Source organism: Pseudorca crassidens, chromosome 12, assembly GCF_039906515.1.
Source record: "Pseudorca crassidens isolate mPseCra1 chromosome 12, mPseCra1.hap1, whole genome shotgun sequence".
Taxonomy (NCBI): domain Eukaryota; kingdom Metazoa; phylum Chordata; class Mammalia; order Artiodactyla; family Delphinidae; genus Pseudorca; species Pseudorca crassidens.
Window position 1 is genome coordinate 69,837,286 of NC_090307.1, and position 6,000 is coordinate 69,843,285.

Consider the following 6,000-nt stretch of genomic DNA (forward strand, 5'->3'; position numbering starts at 1 on the left):
TTGCCAGGTAGAGTAATCTTGGTTGTAGGTTCTTCCCTTTCATCATTTTAAATATATCGTGTCACTCCCTTCTGGCTTGTAGAGTTTCTGCTGAGAAATCAGCTGTTAACCTTATGGGAGTTCCCTTGTATGTTATTTGTCATTTTTCCCTTGTTGCTTTCAATAATTTTTCTTTGTCTTTAATTTTTGTCAATTTGATTACTATGTGTCTTGGCGTGTTTCTCCTTGGGTTTTTCCTGCTTGGGACTCTCTGCACTTCCTGGACCTGGATGGCTATTTCCTTTCTTGTGTTAGGGAAGTTTTCGACTATAATCTCTTCAAATATTTTCTCAGGTCCTTTCTCTCTCTCTTCTCCTTCTGCGACCCCTAAAATGCGAATGTTGTTGCATTTAATGTTGTCCCAGAGGTCTCTTAGGCTGTCTTCATTTCTTTTCATTCTTTTTTCTTTATTCTGTTCCACAGCAGTGAATTCCACCATTCTGTCTTCCAGGTCATGTATCCGTTCTTCTGCCTCAGTTATTCTGCTATTGATTCCTTCTAGTGTATTTTTCATTTCAATTATTGTATTGTTCATCTCTGTTTGTTTGTTCTTTAATTCTTCTAGGTCTTTGTTAAACATTTCTTGCATCTTCTCGATCTTTGCTCCATTCTTTTTCCGAGGTCCTGGATCATCTTCACTATCATTATTCTGAATTCTTTCTTTGGAAGTTTGCCTATTTCCACTTCATTTAGTTGTTTTTCTGGGGTTTTATCTTGTTCCTTCATCTGGTACAAAGTCCTCTGCCTTTTCATTTTGTCTACCTTTCTGTGAATGTGGTTTTCCTTCCACAGGCTGCAGAATTGTAGTTCTTCTTGCTTCTGGGGTCTGCCCTCTGGTGGATGAGGCTATCTAAGAGGCTTGTGCAAGCTTCCTGATGGGAGGGACTGGTGGTGGGTAGAGCTGGGTGTTGCTCTGGTGGGCAGAGCTCAGTAAAACTTTAATCCTCTTGTCTGCTGATGGGTGGGGCTGGGTTCCCTCCCTACTGGTTGTTTGGCATGAGGTGACCCAGCACTGGAGCCTACGTGGCTCTTTGTTGGGGCTAATGGCGGACTCTGGGAGGGCTCACACCAAGGAGTACTTCCCAGAACTTCTGCTGCCAGTGTCCTTGACACCACGGTGAGCCACAGCCACCCACTGCCTCTGCAGGAGATCCTCCAACACTAGCAGATAGGTCTGGTTCAGTCTCCTATGGGGTCACTGCTCTTTGCCCTGGGTCCCAATGCGCACCCTACTTTGTGTGTGCCCTCCAAGAGTGGAGTCTGTTTCCCCCATTGTACACCAATATTTCTATAGCATTATTCACAATAGCCAAAAGGTGGAAGCAACACAACTGTCAACTGATGGATGAATGGATAAATATAATAAAATATGGTCTATCCATACAATGGAATGTTATTCAACCATAAAAAGGAATGAAATTCTGACACATGCCACAACGTGGATGAACCTTTAGGACATTATGCTAAGTGAATTGAGCCAGACACAAAAAGACAAACACTATGATTCCACTTACAGGAGGTACCTAGAACAGTCAAATTTGTAGATACAGAAAGTAGAATCGTGGTTGCCAGGGGCTAAGGGAAGGGGGAAATGGGGAGTTTAGCGTTTAATGGGTTGAGTGTCAGTTTGGAAAGATGAAAAAGCTCTGGAGATGGATGGCGGTGATAACAATGTAAATCTACTTAATCCCATTAAAGTGTACACTTAAAAATGGTTTAAAAGGCAAATTTTATTTTATCTATAGTTTGTCAAAATTTTAAAGTTCCCTTACTGTTGTTTTAGTAGAATTTCAGAAAGGAGCAGAATCACATGCCCATGTTGAATCCACTACCTGACCCAGAAGTCTCGGGAGTTGTTTAAAAGAAAGGGTTTTATTTGCCAGGTGTAGGGGTAGTTTTCTGGTTTTATTTTTAATTTCTAGTTTTGTAGATTGTTATCAAAGAAGGATGTATGAACTCCAGTTCTTCTATATTATAATTTATTGACATTTTCTCTGTGCCCTAATCTATGGCCTTTAATAAACGTAATCACTATGCTTATTTAGTGCCTGCTAGCTGTTGCTCTAGGAATATTACCTACAACATCTACTGTAATTTTCTTGACATCTGTATAGAGTATTAGTACCACTTTCTAGATAGGGAAGCTGAGGCTCAAAGAAGCTACGTCATGTGCTCACAGACACAGTCAGGAAGTGGCTGAGCTGAACTAATATTAACACAAATAACAGCTGCCTTGAAGGAGGGTTTCTAGGTTGCCAAGCACTCCACAGAAGTTGTACAATTTAATCTCTGTAACAGCTTTGCACGAAGGCTCAATCAGCCCCATTTTCCAAATTGGAAAGTGAGGTCCAGCTGGAGATTTGAACCCAGGTGTGTTTCAGAGTCTGGGCCTTTTCGATTGCACCAGTGGAGGGTCATCCAGCCCTCTCAGGGGCACCTGAGAGAGGAGAGCAGAGCCCTTTGAGAAGCAGCCTGCGGTGGCGGAGAAACCAGGAGGGTTGAGCAGCATTTTGTTACTGGGAAGCCCAGGGATGGTGTAATGAGAACATTTGCAGCAGGGGGAGATGGGGGCAGTGGAGGAGGGGTCCTGGGCAGACTCTAAGCCCCTCTGCCCTGGGAGCTGTGCCAGTCCTGGCCTGGGCGGGGCGGGGGGAGTTGGAGCTGCCCACCTTCAGCAGGTGGGACACTGGCCTAGTCAGTGAGGCTCGTGGACAGTCACCTCCTGCTTCCTTCCAGAAAGGCTCTGCAGCAACTTTTAGAAATGTGTAAGATAAAAACAACAGAAAAAACAAGCACACACAAACTGAAGTAGAGGAATAGTAATTACAGGAAGAAGAATCTAGAAAGAAGGTCCAGACGTAGAAAGGCTGACGTGAGGCTGCCCATGCAACAATTCCATTGGAAGGGAAGGGTGGCAATTAATGTCACCCGTGCGCCCTCTAGTGGGCACAGACGGAAAGAATATTTAATTTGTTCAACCTTTATTTATTATGCACCAGTGTGGAGAGAGGGTGGGAAGAGCGTGCTCTCAGTTTCTGTGTGTCACAAAGAGGAAGGAACTTGCTGAAGGTCACACAGCACCAGGTCAATTCTCGACACCACCTTCCTCTGATTGGATGAGACCTCATTGGCAGGTGAAGATGGGACAAGGGGGAAAGCCTGGGCCCTGCAGTCACCAGCCCTGGCCTGGACTCCCAGCTCGGCACATTGTTGCCTTGTGAAGTTGGGAAAGTTCCTCAGCCTCTCAGGGCTTCAGTGTGCTCACCTGTAAAGTGAGGGTTATCGTAGCACCCACCTCTTGAGAACAGTGAGGGTTAAATAAAGTGATGGAGGTCAAGGGTATACAAAGTACTTGGCCCATGATGGGTTCAGAGTTCTTAGAGTGGAGAAATTGAGGCCCAAAGAGGTGCACAGGCCTGTCCAACATCAGCCAGCTCAGTAGGGCAGGGTAGAAAATGAAAAATGTCCTCCTCCAATCAGGAGGTGATGTTGTTAGTAATGATGTATTTGCTGGGAGAACCTGGTTCTCTCTCCAGGTGGGCTTCGCCATCATCGGCTCTGCTCCACCCATCCTGGAGTCTCAGAGGGCCAGGGTCCCAGGAGCGACTGTTCTAGACACAGCGGTCAGCGTTTGATGGTGAGTGTGACTCGGCCGTGTGGCCAGCTGGGTTTGGTGGTGGCGGTGGAGAGGGAAGCCCCCAAACGCACCCTTTCCCTGCTTCCGTCTCCCACCTCTGCAAGCTGTAACTATACGGCCTTTGGCCTCCTCTTATTAGTAGCATCCTTTTAGCTTTCCTGTCAGGCTGAGCTGTGGGAGAGAAGGCCCAGGCCCACAGGGGAGTCGGGGAGAAATCGGCTCTGCCCACTGGCCTAAGTCTTCTCATCTTTCCTTGGAGACAGTCATGGGATTGAATTGTTGGGAGAGTTCAGTGGGTTAATATGTGAAAAAGCCAAGCACAGTGATTCGTTCACAGTAACTGTTAGTAGGAGGAATATCATCCTTCACAATTCAGGCTGGATGTCACCTCCTCCAGGAAGCCACCCTGAGTGGTGTTATAATTATCCCTTTGTCTGTCTTTCTCCCACACTCCACCGTAGCCCCAAGGAGGGATCGTGCTGCCTTTTGCTCATTGTTGTATTCCCAATATGGCTGGTTTAGTGACAAATATATTTTAGGTGAATGAGTGGGACTTGTCAGAGCACATATCCAAGGGCTCTGGGGCCAGTCCCTCAGCGCTGTCACTCACACACTGTTTGGCTTAAGCTCTTGGAGTTGCAACAACCGTCCACCTGGATAAAGTGGAGCTGAAGTGAGAAGGAAATGAGACCCTCTGCACACTGCCTGGCCCACCAGAGGTGCTCCATAAACATTCATTGTTGCTCTGCACTTCCTGCTTTGGACTCCCATAGCCCCCAGCCCATCCCCTACCACAGCACCAATCACACTCGTGTCTGCTGCTCTGTCATCCTCCCCAGACAAACAGTAGGGTCAGCAAGAGCAGGGCCTTTGCCTCAGCCATGCAACTATCCAACACCCAGTCCAGGGCATGATTCAGATCAGGGACTTGGGAACTGCTTTCTGAAGGACCCAGATGTCTGGTTCCCTTGCCTTCCTGCCTCTACACTGTTGTCCCTGGATCACCTTTTCCTTCTGTCTCAGCCCATGCAACTGTGTTCTTATTGGGCAAAGCCTAGCACAAATGTCACTTTCCTCAGGATATCCTTCCTGAGCAAACTGACGCTGTGACTTCTGTCTCCTTGGAAATCTTCCATCTCTGACTGCTTCTACCACTAACTTGTCACTTTCACATAAGCTGTCCAGCTTGGTACCTTTAAGTTCCTTGGTTTGTTTTGTTGGGTAATTCTTCTCTTTCCATGTCACATTCCCAGTGAAATTTTGTTTTCCAATGAGGCTGATGGCATTTGCCAACATTTATCATTAGGGGAATGGTGGTTCCTCCAGACAGCTGTATATAGCACATGGAACATGGCATGTACATATAGAATTCTATTTGTTTCCTGTCTACTTCAGAAGAGGATTTAAAAAGTGGAGTAAGGTCTGTAATGTAGTTAATGGTATTGTTCCAATGACAATATCCTGGTTTCAATATTATACTACCAATATATAAAATGTCACCATGGAGGGAAGCTGGGTGAGGGGTACATGATACCCTTTGTGTACTATTTTTGCAACTTCCTGTAAGTCTATAATTATTTTAAAAATAACATTTTATAAAAAGTAGTTGAGGGACTTCCCTGGTGGCACAGTGGTTAAGAATTCACCTGCCGATGCAGGGGACACGTGTTCGAGCCCTGGTCTGGGAAGATCCCACATGCCGTGGAGCAACTAAGCCCGTGTGCCACAACTACTGAGCCTGCGCTCTAGAGCCTGTGAGCCACACCTACTGAGCCCGTGTGCCACAACTACTGAAGCCCACACGCCTAGAGCCCGTGCTCCGCGACAAGAGAAGCCACTGCAATGAGAAGCCCGCACACTGCGACAAAGAGTAGTCCCCACTTGCCGCAACTAGAGAACGCCAGCGCGCAGCAGTGAAGACCCAATGCAGCCAAAAATAAATAAATAAAATAAATTTTTTAAAAAAGTAGTTCAGGCTGATTAAACATAGAAAACTATATTAAATATTAAAACAGTAATATCTGGATTAGATGGGACATACAGACTTGGCTGTGCATGCTTATTTATCAATATATTTTATAATATTAAAAGTTTGGTGACAACCTAAGTGTTCAGCTGTAGGGGATTGTTTTTTAGAACAGTGATGCCACCCATACTGTAGAATTCCATGCAGGCATTGGAAAGCACCAAATAGAAATTTATTTATTGTTTTGGGAAAGCTTTACCAATATCTTGGTGAGTTAAAAATACCGCATGATATGTCGAGTCTGGAAGGGTATTCACCAAAATGTTAAAAATGATTGTCTCAGGTCGGTGGGATTGCA

At 45.6% G+C, this 6,000-nt stretch overlaps 1 long non-coding RNA gene across 1 annotated transcript in view; it reads left to right on the forward strand.

Annotated features, from left to right (window-relative positions):
* The window catches only part of LOC137203681 (uncharacterized), a 40,339-nt gene extending 34,738 nt beyond the window's left edge, over positions 1-5,601 (forward strand). Inside the window, exons 2-3 of the long non-coding RNA XR_010933236.1 lie at positions 3,576-3,676; positions 5,335-5,601. This is a non-coding gene — a long non-coding RNA (uncharacterized lncRNA). The remainder of the gene's footprint in view (positions 1-3,575; positions 3,677-5,334) is intronic.
* Positions 5,602-6,000: the final 399 nt, after the last annotated feature.